Consider the following 22178-nt stretch of genomic DNA (forward strand, 5'->3'; position numbering starts at 1 on the left):
TCAACAGTAATAGGTTAAACGATAGATGAGTGTGTTTTCTTTCATGGTGGTAATGGTAGTGGTGGTGACGGCAGTGGTTGTAGTGGTGGTGTTGGTGGTAACGGTGGTGGAGGTGGTAGGGGTGGTGGCGTTGGTAGTGGTAGTAGTGGCGGTGTTGGTGGTAACGGTGGTGGAGGTGGTAGGGGTGATGATGGTGGTGGCGATGGTGGTGGCGATGGTAAAGTGGCGGTGATGGCGGTTATGGTATTGGTGGTGGTGGCAATTGTGGTTGGTGGTGGTGGTGTTGGTAGTGGCGGTGATGGTGGTGTTGGTAGTGGCGGTGATGGTGGTGTTGGTAGTGGTGGTGTTGGTAGTGGCGGTGATGGTGGTGTTGGTAGTGGCGGTGATGGTGGTGTTGGTAGTGGCGGTGATGGTGGTGTTGGTAGTGGCGGTGATGGTGGTGTTGGTAGTGGCGGTGATGGTGGTGTTGGTAGTGGCGGTGGTGATCGTGCTGATGCTCATGTCATGGGGTGGCTGATGAGAATAGAGATGTAACGACCGTGTTTTCAAAACAAGACATGTATGACGTTTAAAAAAAACACAATATTTTGTGACATGATAGTAGTTTTAACATCTTAACGTGAAATGAATCATGATGAATGTCTTTCTCTCTCACTTTTATCATGTTAATATATACTTGTCATACAGCCTTGAAAGAGAGGATTGATTTTCTATTTTAGTTTTGATAATCCGAATGTTATGATCCCAGAAAAGGATCACACAAAGTATATACAATGCATTCGAATATCAATTCAATTAAGAATATTCTCGATCTACAACCTATATAACACTGACTGACAAGAAAACATTATTCATGAACAATATTCAGAATATTCAATAAGTAATCATTCCATTTATAAGAGGAAGCAAAGGAAAATCTTTCTATTTACATACTATATTACAAGATGAATAAAACAGAATTAATAATCTTTATTAAATCTACACATTATATCAACTATATATTACACACTACTCTTAAAAGGATAATACAAACACAGATAAGGTGGCGCTAGATAAATATTGTGTGCTTCTACATTATTTCAGCAATGGCAATAATTATTCTTGTACAATATTCAAGACAATACATTAGAATTTGAAAAGTATACTGATTACTAAGATTTTATCTCTTTGAAATATCAATGTCAGCAATTTCAAATAAATGATATAAACAATAATTTCTTCGTTATGAATTTAATCAATGTAATCTACATATATATTATTTTACATTAATATGATTAAATGCCCTCATTAAATTCGTTATTTAACCTTACATTACTAAACTCCGTATTTTTAGAGTCACTTCTATATCATATTTATCCTTTGTAATAATTAAAAAATGGTTCGAATTCTTCTTTCTTATGATCATCTATATTACAATGCAGGGACTCGTCTGATATGAATATGTCCAAAAAATTACTTGAAAGAAATCATTGCACTTTTAACATATGTCTTATCAAACACATTTTGTGTATCCTGGATACAAACACAATTTCAAGTGATCAAATTGGTTTTGTTCCCATATAAAAATGTAACCACTTTTTTAGTTTTGCTACAGTAGAATAGATCGTTAGAGAATGTTAAAATTAAACTCCAAGAGAGTCAGGATTTTTTTTTTTTCATCATGAATTTGATGCAGAGAGTGGATTGGGATGGGGGAGGGGTAACCAGTTAGAAGGCATATAACCCAGTCAAAGATGGGTGCAAACCTTTAACATGCGTGTGAATACAACCGCATAATTTGTGTTTTGCCTCTAGAATGACCATCAAGACAATTAGGTTCTCCTTTTCAAAGATTCGCCTTAGGGTAATGGCAATGTACTTGGCAGAGGAAATCAATTATCAAAGATCAAGAAGTTTGAAGTGGTTGACTCACAGTGAACCAGAGAATAAATGGATAGGAAGTGTGTGAGGGAGAGGGGAGGAGAACGGGGGCGTGGCAGGGGGAGGGGGGCAATGGAGAATGGGGTCAGATCAGGTGGGTTTAAGGCCGAGTGACAATATAGGGCGTTAAAATCCATATAGAATTTGAAATAATTTATATGAAATCTCAATATCCCACCGGCTGATAGGACTGATTATGATTCAGAATGATTTAAGACACTGGATTTTATTTTTAGTGACTGTATGATTACAGGTTGAGAGCGAGAGTTTCTAAAATATTATATGTAAACAAAATAAAAATAAACACTGGGCTGATACCTATCCCCATCTCGATCTGAGAATGAAATTACCCTTTTCTACAATTTCTTTATTGTCCTATGAATATTTCAAACTACGCATTCTCCAAATAAGTTTTGCCTATAAGTTTCGATGTTTAACGCATCGATTGTAATTTCCAAAATTCATTCAGATGAAGTTGTGTTTTAATTGTAATATATAAAATGTAATCAGGGGTAATGGTAGGAACAGAACAGCCACACTCCTAATCATAAATGTGCAATCTTTCTTATCCAATCAACATTTCACGCTACAGGGATACTCTTATAGGGATGCGATAACATGCATACTATGACACTGTCACATAATTATGAGTATGGTCATTTTGCCTCCGAAGAAGATTCTGCTAGGATCGAAAGCTTAGGCCCCTTTTGACTCTCATAATTATGAGTACAATCAAATGCATCAGTGGATTAATGTCTTAATAGGTTCCACCTTCATACCTTAGAATATTACCCAATGTCGTAGCTGAACATATTATCTTTCGTCGTTTTTAGGGTATTGACTAATCACAACACATAATTTCAAATTCACGAGCTTGGTCTATGGAAAGCTTCACTAAGCCCATCACAGACTGGTGGTTTGTAATAGCTTTAGTCTTAGAGTAAACATTTGAACGTATTTGAACATATGAGTTGAAAGATACAATGATCGACTTTAATTTAAACGGTCAAGTTTCTTTTAAATATATAAATCATACGGAAAATAAAAATTATCAAAACCAACTGGTAAATAAACGATCACTGATATAAAAAAAACATTGTAGACAAAGGCGTTGGTCTTCAGTATCTAAATTATGTTTAAGTAAAATTACATTGTAATGACAAAAAAAAAATATTTAACGAAACGGGAGTGTCAGTATACATCTTTTAGATAAAATTATAGTTGATAAAAAGATTATTACTTTGCGCTAAATCATGCATGTTTCAAATTACAGTATTTGAGTGAGCACATGTTTTTAAAAAGATCATTTATTCTGTAAAATGCAACTACTAATCATGAATATAAAATATGTGTGATGCAAATGTAATGTAATAGTAATGTAATGTTTCCTGGCGTTGGAAGAAGTGATGAACTACATGTATATATGGTGTGATGGGGTCGCCCTTCATCTTTGAGAAAAAAAAGGGAGCGTCGTGAACCACGGTGGCATTTGGGAAAACAGGCATAGACTGGTTGGTCTCAGAACTAAATTTGACAAACAAAATAGACGAGAGAAAAAAAGAGATAACAGTATTTGATTTACTTTTGTTTAAAAAAAATAATGATAAAGATAATGCAAGAAGAAAGAATAGAATACGAATGAAATGTGAAAATTGAAGAACAGAAGTATAAACAAGACGTGAGATAAAAGAAGAGTAGAAAATTATTAAATAATAAGAAAATTATTATATAAAATATAATCGTGATTTTTTTTCCGAATTAAAGTAGCAATAGTACATAAATAGACTTCAGTGGTAAAATAGCAAAGTGAATCAATACTTTCTTCAGAATAACATCATAATTTTTTCCTAAATCAATGACATTATCACCATAATATCATTAGTAGTAATTACTATTTACAAGAATATTGCATGATGGGTAAATGACAATTAAACGGTAAATTTTGACATCCTTAAAACATACCAACGTAGCATATTCAATATCATGTAATTAACAAAACATAAAAAAGTTCATTCAAAGAAGCCGCAATTCTGTTCATATTCATATTATAAAGTTAATGAAATAAGTTCTCAAGTTGACAAAGATTCACCCTTGAATATTCACTTTCTAATGAAAGCAGGTTTAAAGGTACATAATTTAAGTACAACCTTATAAATTTAGTAATTTCGCTAATTTGATTTCACCAGTTTTCATTTATACAGCATACACTATTCGGGTTGAAACTCGGAGCTATAGCTATTTATGATCATATCAAAATGTAATCGAGGCTATTTTCTGATTAATCCTGCATGACTTTACTCCTAACATCACTTATCCTATATTAGATTCAACAAATTAACATTCAACCCCTCATCAATTATTGTTAATGTGATTAAAATGTTTTATCAGATTTCCGTCTCCATCATTGTAATTAAACATGACACTCTCAGTTCTAGCCACTGAAATACTGTATAATGAGTTTATCCCCCTGATTAGTATACCATCAATAACCTAATACAGACTGGACCTCTACAAAATCATCAAATTGGCAATGACAAATGGCTTGTCAAAAGGTTCTCCCTTTCCAGCTTCATTAAGGATGTCATATCTACTCTAGATCGCACATGTAATATCATTAAATACGATATCATTATATGAAATAATTACGATCATAATTCATCACTGCCTTTATATCAGAGAGATTGCAATCGTTTTATTAGAGTGGTCAATCACATTACTGGAAATGCATTATCATGATTATTGAAGTAAAATATTTATTTGAACTCGGTTGGTCACAAAGCGGACGTATAACTCTGAAAACGGGAAAGAGGAAGGGGGGACAATGAAAATTGGATCCCATTGTGAAAACTTTCTAAAACAAAAAGAAGAAGGTGGCAGAACGTACTGCTCGTATGAAGTAAAACAATGTTGGCATTTTATATTGCATTGTCGTCTTTGCCTTTGCTTTTTTTTCATGGGAAACCATTTTAAATCAAATTAAAAGTTAAAAAGTTTCTTATTTCTCGGGGGAAAATTAGGTCATCAACATCTTGATCAGATGGGGTTTCATCATGACATTTCAAATAATTAATTATTAATAATTAATATGTCCTCTGCTGTATGTACTGTATATATTTCCTTCTTATTCACAATACAACCCACTTAACAATTTATTGCTTTAAGCGTTCATGATTTTACGTACTAAATTCCTATATAATCTCGACGTGTCTTTTTTTCTGATTGGACACTTACCTCAAGAAAAAGAAAATGCGGGAGATTGAAAGGCTTCATACTTCATTTGTGAAGGTGTCGTCAAAAATAGTGCCTCTGATGAAATTCCTGTTGAAGGAATTTGAAAACAAGTTGAAACAATGAAAGTGAAAATGGACTGTATTTAATGTCCTCAAGCTATGATACAAAAGTGATCTAGTATTCATGAAGAATCATCTGAATGTACATTGAGATAATATCATAAGATCTGTCTATGCTTTAGTCTTTCAACAAAATAAGATCCTTCTTTCGTGAATAAAACATATCATCTGTTCTTCAACATTTCTAGTTAAATATTTACATTAAAATGTACATCATCCTTCTTATCCTCAGATTTATTTTATAAACTAGATTTTACAAATCTCTTCACTGTCCTCATTATTGTAAACCAATAGAGGGAATGAGATGGGGAAATGGAAAATGAGCAAAATAGGGCACAGACTCGAGAGAGAATATGTCAAAACAATTTAATTATATTGAAACATAAAATCATCACTGAAGGGATACTGTATTAAATAAAATATCACAATGCCACTACTACAAATTGAAACATGTGCTTTATCTTATGACAACCAAACAAAATAAAAAAATAATTATTAACAACAAACAAAGGAACGCAATACCATAGCTATGATTGCTTCCATGAAATAAAAGAAAATCAATGAAACTGTCTTTCATTGTAACTAAAGCATATTTTTCTTTATGATGTCACACTCGTCACGTTTTCTTTCTCGCTTTCTACTGTTTAAATCATAAAGAGGGTTTATTTTTCCGGCATAGTTTTATATCAGTGTTGATCGAGATGCAGCTATCACAAAATCGATGTCATGCATATTTCAGTTGAATTGACGGAATATAAAATAAATGGAAACATGACTGCCTGACGGCTGGAATTAATGGAAAATTGGAATGTGAGAGATTTCTTGATGCTCTAAAAGAAATCACGAAATGCTGCCGGAAGAAATGTTACTAAACATTCCAGCGGAACAATGTAAGGTAAAGAGAATAATGCTTTTGACAATAATGGCAATAGTTGATTATATATCCGAAAATAAGAAAGCACCTTTACTTTGATTTCAAGGACAAGGACGCTGACGTAGCCTTGGGGCATACAGTAAAATCATTATCACGAGACTACAGAAATTATAGATGAAGCGTTAAACAAAATTACTAGGAATGTTTAAAAAACAAATGTCAGAGGGAAAAGGAAAGTCATGGCCCCAATAACTAGAAGGCAACGGAGAGCTTTGTCGTAGTTACGACACCCATACTTTCCATTCAGAAATAAAGTGACATAACAAGTCTTACCCCCATCAAGGTGCCATGAGCCTAATTACATGAGGAGGGCTCAAGATATTCGTTCGACCCAACCCATTCGAATTTTTTTCAATTTGATGTTGCTGATTGACAAAATGTATGAATATGATTCAAAATCTAACACTGATTCTAGAAATGGTAACTACTGAACTTCCTTCGCCCGAATTGGGAAGATACATAAGTGACTTGGAACTATTTTTTTGACTGGCGGACTAATTAGGGCTATTTTACTGTTTTAGTCGATGAATTTGATCCATTCATAGTTATCTTCATAAATGGCGATTTATTTTTAAAATGAGCTGGCTACGGTACCCTTTCCTGGTCAGATATGGAATGCCAGATATATATCCTATCCAATGGTAGTAAACAATACATTCCAACCTCTAATTTCACATTTATTTTTTATGAATTTTTCAAAAGTGCCATTTTAACACACAAGTCTATGGGGAATGTTTTACGCGCGTGACACCTCAATATAATCTGGCATCGTTCGTAATTATGAAGCACCAAGATAAGTATCACACTAGGGGAAAATGATCGCTGAAGTTTTTTTCGTTTTTAATTACATTTTTGGTTGCATAATCTATCTCACAAAAATTTCGGTATTAGTACTGGCTATACTTTACCCCCACGCACTTCCAATTTCTTTCCGCAGCCCTTGCATATACACGTTGTTTGACAACTTAAGGCGACCACACACCTTACGATTGGTCTGATGTGACTCAATTTTGGAATAAAACGTATTAGAATTTGATGCTAATATTGAGACTTGGAATATCTTACTGTGTAATGTTCGAAATCATCATATGAATACCTATGTTCAAATCTGTGACTATATGCTATCATCCTTCTTAGAATAAAAGCGAATTTAATATCTAGTCGTAATGACGACATAGCAGTCGTACGATTGGCTACGATTTGAATTTAATTTGGCCTTTACTCCAAAATAAAGGCTTGCAATCTTTTAAAATGGTTACATTAGTATTCTTTCAGTTAATTTTAACCTCAAATAAAATGATTTGTTCCATTCACATTTTCAGAAAATGATCAAAATGCGATTTGTTCCAAAATCGGATCGCGAACAGTCGTAAGGCGTGTGGTGGCCTACAGCATATAATGTACCTGTTTGAGATGATCCAATCTCTTAGCCAATTATCAATGGTATTCTCCGCCGCTTCCACATCGTCAATACCACCATATCTTTTAACCTGTGTGTTCTTCAGTGAGTCGTACAGCCTTGGTGATCTAGATAATTATAAACATCAGAAATATCTTTATCATTTCTAAAGTAATTTTCACCTGAGATATCAGGAAGAATGTGTTATGTAAGTCGTGTTTTTATTCAACAGTTAAATACGTTCTTAAGGTTTATGCATCATTCATTGATGGTAAATGGAATAAATAAATAATAATGTTCAAAATGTGATGATTGTACATTTAATACTTTGAATTTTCGTATTGCTAAAAACTGAGAGGATGTCCCTTATCACATTCAACCTAAGACCTCGGGTTACAGATCACTCAAAGGTGACATGGAAAAGGACGATATCATTTTTGGATTAGTTGGATCGAGCAGAATACGTTTCACGTTTCCCCAAAATATCATAAACTGTACACCATCCTCGTCATGTTCAGTACATAGCGACCAATGTATATAGGCCCCTGTACATGAAATAATTTATGTGAAGCTCTTACCTGGCTGTGTATCGAGCGTTTCTGCCTTTTGCGATTCTCCAGTAATTTGTAGCATCTGAGAATGAAACTAAGGCAATGAGTAGAACAGCTAGAGCCACTGTTGTTGTTTTATGATACATGTTGGCAAGTTAGTTGGAGATAGTCTGTTTTCAGACGATGTGATTTAAACGTCTCAAATGGTCGGAGAGCCCTGTGAATTGAATATAAATACAAAAAAATATAACAACATGGTCAATTAAGGACGTGACAGTTTTCAACATTCAACCATATCGTCTACCATTTCGTACAGTGACTGACATAAGACTTATATCTGCGGAATTTCAAGTTATGCCGAATGTAGATTACATAATTATCTTCTTATTAACATCATATTTTGAGATATCTATAGTTCTTAAAACACATAATAATTATAATTTAATATGCTGCAGAGCAGATTTCCCGCTGCTGTGATTAATCAGGTTTGTGTTTATTTACTTATTTATGTATCTATTCATGTTTTCTATTTAAAAAAAAACAGGGTAGTCCCTTTCAAGTCAGAGGCCTGCTTTACAAGGAGGTCATGCTATTATTCACAATTCAAACATTATAAAATCACAATTAAAATACACAATACAAAAAGACAAAAACAATGGGGTATATGGTAAAACAGAAGAAAAACAAAACAGAAGAAAAATTAATAAGGTTGCTTGGAATTTACAGACGTTTCGTTTAAAGATAGGAAGTGAAGCAGAGCACTTAATGGGTACTGGTAACAAGTTAAATAGTTTTCCTGCTTTATAGAAGAACGACTGTTTTTTTGCACTTCAAAGAAGAAAGTGATTTTCATTGAATTTCAGTACCTTTACAATCATGACAGTGGAAAGAATAACAGAGTTTATCCCAAATAATTACATATGCGAATAAAATCATGGATATAGTCATGATACATCGAGCTTATATACTTTGACACGAAGCTTTTCCATTGGTCAGTATTATACAATCAGTGTTGATAGAAAAAGAGCATCAAACTGAATGATTATTATCTACCTTTCATTCAGAATACATGTTTTGCTAATTGGTATAAGATTATTATTGCGATATGAGTTTACTGCGTAGTGAATTAAGCCTATATAATCCAAAGACTACGCTGCTGAGAATGTTGCATTTTTGTGTAATGCATCTAGCTAGAAATAGGTATTTGGGGACTCGAGGTGGGACTACTATAAGGTTGATTTTTTTTTACGTTTAGCTTCCAAGTAAACCCTTCCTCGTTTGCAGATTCCTGACAGACATCACACATCTTTTATTCACAGGACTTAGCTTTAGGATGAAAAGAGTCTGATACTGCACCCCTTTTCGAATAAAAAAAATAAACCTGATCAAAATAAAGATGTCTGGTGCAGATAGTAACTAATCCCATCATTGACATTTACATCCAAGAACATGGCGCCTTATGAGCTAAATTGGCTTCCCCCTCTGTGACAGAGATATGCCTCTGAAGTGACTGAAGTACTATAGATGTTGTTTCATGAACATGAGAGGTTCTCTAACTTCCCAATTTGGTTTGACATAAGCCTTGCCTCATGAGTTCAAGCTTGAATGATTGGTACGAACATTAATCTGGAGAGTGAATCTAATACCATAGGTTTCCGCCGGATGCGCAATGATACTCATCAGTTAGATGGGAAAGGGGATTTAGCAAATAAACCAGATAATGAGTTTGGGGAACTAGTGGGTCACTTTCATTCATCACATCCGGATTTCAGGAGGAGGTTTATACGTCTTGCTCAAAGAACGTTCATCAGACAACACGCGCACACAATAGATACGCAGTTTAATTGTTCTTTATTCAAAACGCGCTTGAATTATCCAGTTTCATATCAGAATATCAAAAAATGTCTTCTCGCGATTCGCGCTTGTATTATTAATGTAGGAAGATACCCAATTAGTTATCATTTTCGTGGTTAACGAAACATGAATAGTGTGTCCCATTTATAGGTCCGATCTCATTTTTTTCTCCCGCTTCGCGCTCGCATTAAATGTTTAGTTATAAACCTACCCTCTTTATGTTTCCAAAAACTGCTTACAATATCAAATTTTTAGATCAAAGTTTTTAAACTCGCGCTACGCGCTCGCATTATTTGATTATTAAAATATATATCGGTTTTATGGGTAACTGCAAACAGTCCGTAGGTCTTTTATCCAATCATGCCAGAATGTACTAAAAATCTTGCTCGCGATTCGCGCTCGCAGTGATTATTTAGTTACATAGACATCTTGTTCACGATCACAATCAGAATGTTCAAAATATTTTTAGGACAAAATACATGAAGTTTCCTTTAAAAAAATAGCTCGCACTTGTCAACTAGGGCTTATCTATGAGATTATTATTTATTTATGTTTTGTGAGAATAAAGCTAAGATGTGACTTTACTACCCCTTCTATGAAAGAAATAAAAACCAACTTTCAGCGGCCGGTCGGGGAAAATATGGGTAAAAAATACCCCCCCCCCTTATTGGCGAAGGCTGGAGCCGCCCCTGAGTATGAAGAGATAAAGCGATTACATTCCTAGGAAAGGAGTAGCTCACCCACAGCAATCCTAAACCTTGTAATATTTTTTTTCCTGTCGATCACTTACAAAATTATTTTTATGAAAAAATGACATTATAAGCTTCGAAAAGATAGAAGAATTAGTGTTGTTTACCAAACTGTAAATACTACCGCCATTTTCAGTGAATTTATACTGTTTATTAAACAAGAGCACAATATTAATAAATAGGCCATTGAATTTACATGAAGGTCAGATGAATTGCATGATTTTGTCAAATCCCTCAAGGCTTCGAACTAATTCATCTTCATGAAGAATGCAAGAAAACACTTCAGTCACTGACTGACCCATTCGTGAACCGAAGCAAAAGATTGAGTCATACTTTCTTTATACAACATAATTAATATTGACATTTCACTTTGACTTGGATGAAATATCGTTTTAAAATGAGTATGATTTTTTGTTTATGTACAAACTAAATCTCTTTAATATTCTTTGAGATTCTCTTGTGAAAAGATTTGATATGATTGTCAAGTTAAGATCAATATACCTATGATGTCTTTATCTCTTTTGAGAAGAAAGGGGTATGAAAGTGAAAGCCTTTCTTGCTCTATATATAAGCGGTATAAATTAGATCTAGCAAGCAAAATTGGCCATATAAAAAATGTAGGCTAATATAATGCATGTTTCTATCTACCTCTTATAATGTAAAATTGAGTTCTTAATGGCTTATCGGGGGAAAATGCATTCATATCTACTGTAGATAATCGGCTAACGGGGCGAAACACAGCTTATATTTGACTGATCACGTGATTCCCGAAAGGTGAACGTACCAAGAAACGAGAGGTGCTTAAGGATCGATATTGATATCGATATCTATAAAAGAGTCGCATGCCGTCACGAATCCCCTACATGACATTCGACTTGTCATCTCATATTAAGATATATATGATACTATTCGTGCTTCAGACTTGTGACGAATGGATGTTGACAAGTGCACTATAACTATGGACGGTTATCAGGTGCAGGTATTGGCGGTAGAACTTTCTATTTCGATCGATTTTGGTTCTTAAAGGCATGTATTAAAGGTCGGGCCGATCATAGGGTATTATTAAAGGGTTGGTTACTAAAATAATGTGCTACCTCGTTAAATATTTCGTACCATCTTGTAAATCTATTTTATACTTTAAAGTGGACTATACCAGGGGCGGATCCAGGATTTCCCAAAGGGAGGGGAGGTGACATATTTTTTAGGAAAATTTTGACAAGAAAAAAAAAGAAGTTTTAAACAAAATATAAGAATATTTCGTAAACGAATAAATTTTAAAAGCAAAAAAAAAAACAATTACAATAATACAAAAAAAAAATCTTAACTTTCAGGGGGCACACTTCAGATTTAACGGCAGTGGGCCAGTGGGCTATATTAACAGTAACAGCCCTCAGTATTGCATTTTCAACTGATGAGTCTTCCCTAATTAAATAAAAGTGGTGGTGAATGAAATTAAATGAATTAGTAAATTGAATCAATAACTTAAATGACTAGGTAATACAAAATAAAAGAGTTTGGGTTTATTTTCATCAACAAGTGGTCTATTGTCCTCTTTCTCAATTATACTTTTATCTGGTTGAAATTATCACATTTTCTCTGAAGCGAGAAATAAATGTAACCCGAATCCATGATTCGTGTTTGGCCACGGTTTAAATTGTTCTTCTTGTTATTATTCTAAAGGAGTTTCAAATCGTCTTTTTACAACATTGTGTTTCAATGTTGAAGTGAAATATTGGATATTACCTTTAATGTATGGAAGGGAAGGAAACCATGTCGATTAGTTTAGAGGCAAGTTGGGCAACGAAAGAGGAAATCGGTTCCTTTTAATAGCACATGCATCACCTCTAATTGATATAAATAGTTAGAATTTAAGTGAGTGAGCTTCGAGCCAATACTGCTGGCTAAAGGAAGCTTTTATACAGGGAGAAAAACCAGTATCTTCTTCCTATCTCTTATTTCATCGTTTCCGTACATTATCTCCATGGGAAATACTAGGAGTGTTCGGGAAGGTAAAATGCATCTTAGGAGAAACGTGATTTTGAAATCGAAAAGGGGGATTTTAATCTGTGCCTCGTTTCCTTTAGAATCACGAACATGGTAAATTCTGTCATTGTGGTTTATAGATTTTATGTTCTCTTTGTTTTATAGCGTTTTTTCCCTAAAGTTTTTGCTGTACCTTGGGCCCGTTGCATAAAACTTTTTGACCTGAGAAAACTCAGGCTGTTTTTTTACCGGAGTTTTTGCCCTGTGTTAGAGTGAATGGCAGAAATCAGACTAACCTTATTTTTCAGTTTTTACCAGAGTTTTCTCATGCAGGTAAAAACTTTTATGCAACAGGCCTCTGATCTTTTTTAATACTTTTTCAATGAAATGTTCGTTTATTTTTTATGATTTTAGCATCCTTATAGTTACTTTTACTTTGTCAAAGAGTTATTTTTCTTACTTGCTAAAAATAGCCTTGCAGCCTAACAGGTTTTCAATCACCTTATTGAATAAAGAAAGCAACAAAACCATGAAAACGTAACATAATGGAAACATTACTATTATGGTAGTTAATTACCCTAATCTTCTGTTCCTAAATTACCCTAAAGTTCTGTATAAAACGGACCTTTTATAGAATATATTCTAAATCAGACATTTTCAGATAGAAGTAGTAATCAGATTTAATATCATGGGTAAATTGATGATGGGCATTAATAGACGAGTGAGTCCATTATGCTATTGTAAAATGTATTTGAAAATGCTTTTTCATTACAATACTCGACATGTACATTAATGTAATTGGTACAAAGACACCGATTGGAGATAATAGCTTCACCTAAAGACATAACCGTACACATTATACATGTGTAAACAATCAGAGAGAGAGAGAGAGAGTGTGTGTGTGTGTGTGTGAGGGAGAGAGAGAGAGATAGGGGGGGGGGGGGATAAAGAGAGAATTGGAGAAGGGTTAGCTTTACTTCTTTACTTTAATTAAAGACACATTATAATTATTACGTTATGTTGCCGATGAGAATATCCACGAAAAGTAAATATATGGACCGAGTTTATAAAGGTCAGGACATTTTACACGAACGCCCAGAAGGACAAGGCTAAAACATCGTCCATGGCTACGATTCTCATCAACTATACAATGATTAGTGATGGTCGCTTTCGTGGTAAAAAAATAATTAGTTGACTTCAGCCCCACTTTCATAACATCTTTACTTCTCTCCTAAAAACAACTCAAAAGGAATTATGTATATAGCTATGATAATTGTTAAATAAATACATCTAATCACCTTCAAGCGCAATCATCAATGTCACCAAAGGGTAAATTACTTTAGAATGTATTGTTAAAATTTAGACCACAATGTTAATCATAATACAAATGCATTTGACGCCACCTTAAGTGGTCTGCTGTCATGACTACGTTGGTGTTGATTTGTGTTCGCAAAGTGTTCTTGAAAATCAACCTGTCCTTATGCAGCTACCAATCAGTAGTAAGTAGATACTGGTGATTGACAGATAGCTTCGTGGTTGGAGTCACAAACTAGATCGATCTTAATGACTAAGGAGGATAACCAGAGATACTTTCCCATGAACCACCATTACTTCATTCATTGTGATGAACACTAGTGGGGGCGGTTATAACTAAGATCTGCTTCTATACAAAGAATGATATTTTTAAAAGGTCAATGAATGAAGTGTACTTTGGTTTACACCGAATGTGTGCCATATAGTGTAACCTTTCAATTGTGACGTTGCGGTTATTTTAACAAATAAATGCACGCTCTTTACTACATTCTTTATATAGGATGTATTTATTTATTAAAGGATATATTTATTCATTCATTCATTAAAAGTGATGAAAAAATATCTGCAATGGTGAAATGACCTTTCTCAGTTGAAGGCATATCAAACAAAATTCTTCAAACATGTTTAAAAGCATTTTTTGTTTGTTTGCTAAGCGCTCTAACCAGCTAGCCGACAGTGACGTTCTGTCATATTACATGGATTATTAAAAATATATTTTCATCCCTGAAATGTACTTTACCTGTCGGTATTCGTCTGATCGTGAAAGATTGATTGCATCAAAGTAATTCATTCTAATTGCATATCATTTCTCCATGAATTAGTCTATGTATAGTGCATTCACACACAGTTATAAAATTATGCATAATTCATTGGCGGAAACGACCTTTTAAAACCTCGACACACATAGTCATACACCTTCGTGTGTTACTGTGGCTTAATGGTAAGGCCATTATCTATGTATTATTCCTTTATATTTCAGTTTCGTTTCAATGTTTGTTCTTCGTCCTCAATTTTACCTCAAATAGATTTTAAGTTGCAGGGAATAATAGTGAGTCGTTTTATGACGTTTGTTCTGTTTAATGCTTTCTGATATGTAGAGACAGAGTTGTTGGCTTCATGCATGAGCCTTTTATTTTCCCTCTTTCATCCAAATTTATTATGTTTAGTTTTTGTTATAAGACTGGTGCTTATTTTGGATTTGTCACTCTCCTTGGCTGTCAGTCCTTCTTACCTTCGGGCTCCTGTATTATATTATCTAATCTTTACTTTGTCATGAATGTGACGTCGTTTAATCTTCTTGAATATCGTATGGCAGCTCGTATAAGCTGTTAAGCGATATCAATTAGTTCCATCTGGATCCTATTACACACCGTAACAGGTGTATGGCCCCAATGACTCCTTTAAAAGGTCAAAACCACCACAGCAAAATTTGATTTTGATAAATAGAAAAAAAATCAACCATGTATAATGATGAAAATTTCATGAAAATTGGACGTAACAATTAAGAAAATGGCTTATTTTTATTTAAAAAATAGTCGTTAAACGCGGATGATTTAAAAATCAGAGCGCCTATGATGCCACGAAGAAACCTCTTCTTTGAATCGCAATGGGTTACAGGAAATGACAGTTTCACATGTTCAGGGAGGAATAAAACAATGTTTTACATATAGAGAAGATGAAATTAATATATTCCTCATATTTAGTGGATGGCGTCTTTGATTTTCTTATCTGCGTATCAACCAATATAATGTGCATATCGTTTTGCAAAATTAATTGTAATTTCATAATTGTCATGAATTTCTTGGTCTGACATTCTACTTTTGATAAGGTTATCAGTGGATACTTTAGTTGATTTTTTTTCTATTCTTATTCCAGACAACTTATGTTGAGATGTATTTAGTCTCTAAGGTTCATAAATAAACAGACGAGTGAAAATGACGAGGAAGGCCTAGCAATGCCACTTGGAATGACATTAAATAAAATTCATCTTTTCTGAGTACGAAATCACATAGATTAACACATCAATGAACCATCAACATTCACTGTAACTAAAAATGTGAATATTATCACTTTACCTACATTTGCTCAAAACACACGACTAGTCTGCATATATTAGAAATGATATACATTGTATTGCGTCATACAAGGCAAAAGAAAAAGACGATAAAAAGGTAAGAGATGGGGAAATGGAAAGAGAAATTGTAAAAAAAATTATTTTATCATAAACTAATTTATGATAGGAATACTTTCAGCAAATATACAGTATAATTGATGTTTACTTTGCTTTCAGCAAGTGTAACGGACTAGTCCTTTATTATTTCCATATTCCGATGATAGTAGCTCAACAAAATTTATAATGTAACAGGTTTTTACAAATAACGAGAAATCTTTTAAACGCAGAACAAAGAAATATAAGATATTTAAAGTTAAAAAAAAATAAAACAAAGAAGAGCAATGAATCGAAGACAGAAATATCGCTAATAGTCAGGGGCCTTAGGCCCGAAATTTGAAGTTTTGGGGACAGAGTTTACAAAAGCACCAAACTTTCCTTATGTTACTATTAGGTCAATAGCTTTATTTTTTCCCACAGAACATGGTGCTGAAAATTGCATCTTCATGCAAAAATATGCTAATTTATGTAAATTTATTTATGCATGAAAGCCATATGCCAATAGGAATTAATTAATAAAAGTTAATAAAAAGAAACCAAACTTTAGGAAAATGTCTATCAGGTCAATAGCTTTAATTTTTCCCAAAGAACATGGTGCTGAAAATTGCATCTTCATGCAAAAATATGCTAATTTATGTAAATTAGCAGTAATTAATGAAAGCCATATGCCAATAGGAATTAATTAATAAAAGTTAATAAAAAGAAACCAAACTTTAGGAAAATGTCTATCAGGTCAATAGCTTTAATTTTTCCCACAGAACATGGTGCTGAAAATTGCATCTTCATGCAAAAATATGCTAATTTATGTAAATTTATTTATGCATGAAAGCCATATGCCAATAGGAATTAATTAATAAAAGTTAATAAAAAGAAACCATTCTTTAGGAAAATGTCTATCAGGTCAATAGCTTTAATTTTTCCCACAGAACATGGTGCTGAAAATTGCATCTTCATGCAAAAATATGCTAATTTATGTAAATTAGCAGTAATTAATGAAAGCCATATGCCAATAGGAATTAATTAATAAAAGTTAATAAAAAGAAACCAAACTTTAGGAAAATGTCTATCAGGTCAATAGCTTTAATTTTTCCCACAGAACATGGTGCTGAAAATTGCATCTTCATGCAAAAATATGCTAATTTATGTAAATTTATTTATGCATGAAAGCCATATGCCAATAGGAATTAATTAATAAAAGTTAATAAAAAGAAACCAAACTTTAGGGAAATGTCTATCAGGTCAATAGCTTTAATTTTTCCCACAGAACATGGTGCTGAAAATTGCATCTTCATGCAAAAATATGCTAATTTATGTAAATTTATTTATGCATGAAAGCCATATGCCAATAGGAATTAATTAATAAAAGTTAATAAAAAGAAACCAAACTTTAGGAAAATGTCTATCAGGTCAATAGCTTTAATTTTCCCCACAGAACATGGTGCTGAAAATTGCATCTTCATGCAAAAATATGCTAATTTATGTAAATTTATTTATGCATGAAAGCCATATGCCAATAGGAATTAATTAATAAAAGTTAATAAAAAGAAACCAAACTTTAGGAAAATGTCTATCAGGTCAATAGCTTTAATTTTTCCCACAGAACATGGTGCTGAAAATTGCATCTTCATGCAAAAATATGCTAATTTATGTAAATTTATTTATGCATGAAAGCCATATGCCAATAGGAATTAATTAATAAAAGTTAATAAAAAGAAACCAAACTTTAGGAAAATGTCTATCAGGTCAATAGCTTTAATTTTTCCCACAGAACATGGTGCTGAAAATTGCATCTTCATGCAAAAATATGCTAATTTATGTAAATTTATTTATGCATGAAAGCCATATGCCAATAGGAATTAATTAATAAAAGTTAATAAAAAGAAACCAAACTTTAGAAAAATGTCTATCAGGTCAATAGCTTTAATTTTTCCCACAGAACATGGTGCTGAAAATTGCATCTTCATGCAAAAATATGCTAATTTATGTAAATTAGCAGTAATTAATGAAAGCCATATGCCAATAGGAATTAATTAATAAAAGTTAATAAAAAGAAACCAAACTTTAGGAAAATGTCTATCAGGTCAATAGCTTTAATTTTTCCCACAGAACATGGTGCTGAAAATTGCATCTTCATGCAAAAATATGCTAATTTATGTAAATTTATTTATGCATGAAAGCCATATGCCAATAGGAATTAATTAATAAAAGTTAATAAAAAGAAACCAAACTTTAGGAAAATGTCTATCAGGTCAATAGCTTTAATTTTTCCCACAGAACATGGTGCTGAAAATTGCATCTTCATGCAAAAATATGCTAATTTATGTAAATTTATTTATGCATGAAAGCCATATGCCAATAGGAATTAATTAATAAAAGTTAATAAAAAGAAACCAAACTTTAGAAAAATGTCTATCAGGTCAATAGCTTTAATTTTTCCCACAGAACATGGTGCTGAAAATTGCATCTTCATGCAAAAATATGCTAATTTATGTAAATTTATTTATGCATGAAAGCCATATGCCAATAGGAATTAATTAATAAAAGTTAATAAAAAGAAACCAAACTTTAGGAAAATGTCTATCAGGTCAATAGCTTTAATTTTTCCCACAGAACATGGTGCTGAAAATTGCATCTTCATGCAAAAATATGCTAATTTATGTAAATTAGCAGTAATTAATGAAAGCCATATGCCAATAGGAATTAATTAATAAAAGTTAATAAAAAGAAACCAAACTTTAGGAAAATGTCTATCAGGTCAATAGCTTTAATTTTTCCCACAGAACATGGTGCTGAAAATTGCATCTTCATGCAAAAATATGCTAATTTATGTAAATTTATCTATGCATGAAAGCCATATGCCAATAGGAATTAATTAATAAAAGTTAATAAAAAGAAACCAAACTTTAGGAAAATTTCTATCAGGTCAATAGCTTTAATTTTTCCCACAGAACATGGTGCTGAAAATTGCATCTTCATGCAAAAATATGCTAATTTATGAAAATTAGCAGTAATTAATGAAAGCCATATGCCAATAGGAATTAATTAATAAAAGTTAATAAAAAGAAACCAAACTTTAGGAAAATGTCTATCAGGTCAATAGCTTTAATTTTTCCCACAGAACATGGTGCTGAAAATTGCATCTTCATGCAAAAATATGCTAATTTATGTAAATTTATTTATGCATGAAAGCCATATGCCAATAGGAATTAATTAATAAAAGTTAATAAAAAGAAACCAAACTTTAGAAAAATGTCTATCAGGTCAATAGCTTTAATTTTTCCCACAGAACATGGTGCTGAAAATTGCATCTTCATGCAAAAATATGCTAATTTATGTAAATTAGCAGTAATTAATGAAAGCCATATGCCAATAGGAATTAATTAATAAAAGTTAATAAAAAGAAACCAAACTTTAGGAAAATGTCTATCAGGTCAATAGCTTTAATTTTTCCCACAGAACATGGTGCTGAAAATTGCATCTTCATGCAAAAATATGCTAATTTATGTAAATTAGCAGTAATTGATGAAAGCCATATGCCAATAGGAATTAATTAATAAAAGTTAATAAAAAGAAACCAAACTTTAGGAAAATGTCTATCAGGTCAATAGCTTTAATTTTTCCCACAGAACATGGTGCTGAAAATTGCATCTTCATGCAAAAATATGCTAATTTATGTAAATTTATTTATGCATGAAAGCCATATGCCAATAGGAATTAATTAATAAAAGTTAATAAAAAGAAACCAAACTTTAGGAAAATGTCTATCAGGTCAATAGCTTTAATTTTTCCCACAGAACATGGTGCTGAAAATTGCATCTTCATGCAAAAATATGCTAATTTATGTAAATTAGCAGTAATTAATGAAAGCCATATGCCAATAGGAATTAATTAATAAAAGTTAATAAAAAGAAACCAAACTTTAGGAAAATGTCTATCAGGTCAATAGCTTTAATTTTTCCCACAGAACATGGTGCTGAAAATTGCATCTTCATGCAAAAATATGCTAATTTATGTAAATTAGCAGTAATTAATGAAAGCCATATGCCAGGTCAATAGCTTTAATTTTTCCCACAGAACATGGTGTTGAAAATTGCATCTTCATGCAAAAATATGCTAATTTATGTAAATTAGCAGTAATTAATGAAAGCCATATGCCAATAGGAATTAATTAATAAAAGTTAATAAAAAGAAACCAAACTTTAGGAAAATGTCTATCAGGTCAATAGCTTTAATTTTTCCCACAGAACATGGTGCTGAAAATTGCATCTTCATGCAAAAATATGCTAATTTATGTAAATTAGCAGTAATTAATGAAAGCCATATGCCAATAGGAATTAATTAATAAAAGTTAATAAAAAGAAACCAAACTTTAGGAAAATGTCTATCAGGTCAATAGCTTTAATTTTTCCCACAGAACATGGTGCTGAAAATTGCATCTTCATGCAAAAATATGCTAATTTATGTAAATTTATTTATGCATGAAAGCCATATGCCAATAGGAATTAATAAAAGTTAATAAAAAGAAACCAAACTTTAGGAAAATTTCTATAAGGTCAATAGCTTTAATTTTTCCCACAGAACATGGTGCTGAAAATTGCATCTTCATGCAAAAATATGCTAATTTATGTAAATTAGCAGTAATTAATGAAAGCCATATGCCAATAGGAATTAATTAATAAAAGTTAATAAAAAGAAACCAAACTTTAGGAAAATGTCTATCAGGTCAATAGCTTTAATTTTTCCCACAGAACATGGTGCTGAAAATTGCATCTTCATGCAAAAATATGCTAATTTATGTAAATGTATTTATGCATGAAAGCCATATGCCAATAGGAATTAATTAATAAAAGTTAATAAAAAGAAACCAAACTTTAGGAAAATGTCTATCAGGTCAATAGCTTTAATTTTTCCCACAGAACATGGTGCTGAAAATTGCATCTTCATGCAAAAATATGCTAATTTATTTATGCATGAAAGCCATATGCCAATAGGAATTAATTAATAAAAGTTAATAAAAAGAAACCAAACTTTAGGAAAATGTCTATCAGGTCAATAGCTTTAATTTTTCCCACAGAACATGGTGCTGAAAATTGCATCTTCATGCAAAAATATGCTAATTTATGTAAATTTATCTATGCATGAAAGCCATATGCCAATAGGAATTAATTAATAAAAGTTAATAAAAAGAAACCAAACTTTAGGAAAATGTCTATCAGGTCAATAGCTTTAATTTTTCCCACAGAACATGGTGCTGAAAATTGCATCTTCATGCAAAAATATGCTAATTTATTTATGCATGAAAGGGCTACATTCACAGCCCATATGCCAATAGGAATTAATTAATAAAAGTTAATAAAAAGAAACCAAACTTTAGGAAAATGTCTATAAGGTCAATAGCTTTAATTTTTCCCACAGAACATGGTGTTGAAAATTGCATCTTCATGCAAAAATATGCTAATTTATGTTAATTAGCAGTAATTATGCATGAAGCCATAATGCCAATAGGATTTGATTAATAAAAGTAAATAAAGAGATACCAAAATTTAAGAAAGTCTCTTTTAGGTCAATAGCTTTAAATTTCCTTATCAAACATGATATTGAAAATTGTGTCTTCATGCAAAAATATGTTAATTTATGTAAATTGGAAGTTGATTTATGCATGAATAGTAAAAATTAGTAAAAAGGAATAAAAGGAAACCAAACTTAAAGAAATCTCTATCAGATCGATAGCGTTATTTTTTCTTATCAAACGTGCTATTGAAAATCCCGTCTTCATACAAAATATGCTAATTCATGTAAATTAGCAATTATTTTATATGTATAAATTAGTCCCATTCCAATGGGTATAAACAGTGGAAAAGGGGCCAAACTTTTGAAGTACCTTTATTAGCTCAAAAGTTTCAATTTTACCAGCAAAACATGCTATTGAAAATCCTATTTCCATGCAAAAGTGT

The 22178-nt window shown here is 32.3% G+C and overlaps 1 long non-coding RNA gene across 1 annotated transcript; it reads right to left on the reverse strand.

Annotated features, from left to right (window-relative positions):
* Positions 1-1330: 1330 nt before the first annotated feature.
* Positions 1331-8375, reverse strand: LOC121428449. The gene is made up of 4 exons (XR_005971793.1): positions 8182-8375; positions 7609-7731; positions 5152-5238; positions 1331-3444 (listed from the first exon to the last, which is right to left on the reverse strand). It is a non-coding gene; the product is annotated as an uncharacterized LOC121428449 (long non-coding RNA).
* Positions 8376-22178: the final 13803 nt, after the last annotated feature.

This window comes from Lytechinus variegatus, chromosome 1 (genome assembly GCF_018143015.1).
Source record: "Lytechinus variegatus isolate NC3 chromosome 1, Lvar_3.0, whole genome shotgun sequence".
Classification (NCBI taxonomy): Eukaryota; Metazoa; Echinodermata; class Echinoidea; order Temnopleuroida; family Toxopneustidae; genus Lytechinus; species Lytechinus variegatus.